Source organism: Lontra canadensis, unplaced genomic scaffold, assembly GCF_010015895.1.
Source record: "Lontra canadensis isolate GAN:19392208 unplaced genomic scaffold, GSC_riverotter_1.0 scaffold172, whole genome shotgun sequence".
Classification (NCBI taxonomy): domain Eukaryota; kingdom Metazoa; phylum Chordata; class Mammalia; order Carnivora; family Mustelidae; genus Lontra; species Lontra canadensis.
In genome coordinates this window covers 2,154,660-2,155,714 of record NW_022631166.1, presented here as the reverse complement: position 1 = coordinate 2,155,714, position 1,055 = coordinate 2,154,660, and positions in this window count along the sequence as shown.

Sequence of the window (1,055 nt, the reverse complement as noted above, 5' to 3'; positions counted from 1 at the left end):
TTCTTTTTTGCACCTAGTTTAGTTTTAGGTTTCCCTCAAAGTTCAATGTAATGAATTTTTCCATAAAGCTAAATATATTTAGTGTTTTTATTAAGAGACTATGCCCTTATTATTTTATATGAAAATGTGCTTCCTTTTATAAAGTAGTAGCAGTTTAAAAAAATGGCCTTCATTTGGCAAAATAAGAAATTGGGAATCTTGTATTTTCCTCCAAATATTAAAAAAAAAAATTTTACAATTCCAAGATCTGCAACCACTTGTCTGGAAAGCAGAGAAAAGAGAGACAGGAGGATAGAATGGTATGTGACACCTACTAAGCTGACTTAAGTTGAACAAGCTAAGCGCCATAATATTCTTTCTACTGAAGCAATGGCAGGAATATGTAAGACTCATCTGGGAGTCAGGGAAGGCTTCACAGAGGAGGTAACCTTAGATCTGGGGCTTTAAGGATTAGCAGGGGAGAACCGGCAGGGCATTCCAAGCAGAATGCATAATGGGAGCTAGAGCACAGAGCACAAAAGAGCACTACGTGTCCAGCAGCTCCGAATAGCTTGGTGGCTGTTATGTAGAATTCTCAGGGTTAGAAGATCAAGGGTGAAGCAGGGACTATCTTTTTTCTTACTTGGCCGATTTCCCCTACAGCTCATTGCACAGTGCTGGGCACACACGGCAGGGGCTCAATATAAATACTCACTGAATTGGGACAGGTGGTCGAGTATGCTGGGAACCAGGGCATCTGGATTCTTTCTCACGCACTCTCAGTGTGACCTTGGCCAAGTCCCTTTTTCTTAGGGCTGCCGCTTGCTGCTTATTAATCAGTCGTGGGTAAAAAAAAAACAGAGGTGGTTGGCCTGAAGCGCAGGGCCTTTCCAGCGCGAAGAACCCCAGATTCGACCTTTGGAGGGCGGGCGGGCGGCGGTTCAATTCCTCCTCCGCTCCAGCAGGGGGCACAGGGAGCGGCTTCCCACCGCCTTTCTTCTCCAAGCGGGCGCCGGCGGATTGCAGCAGTGGCGAGCGGCGAGCGCGGTGGGCGGGGCGGGCCGGGCGGCGGCGGC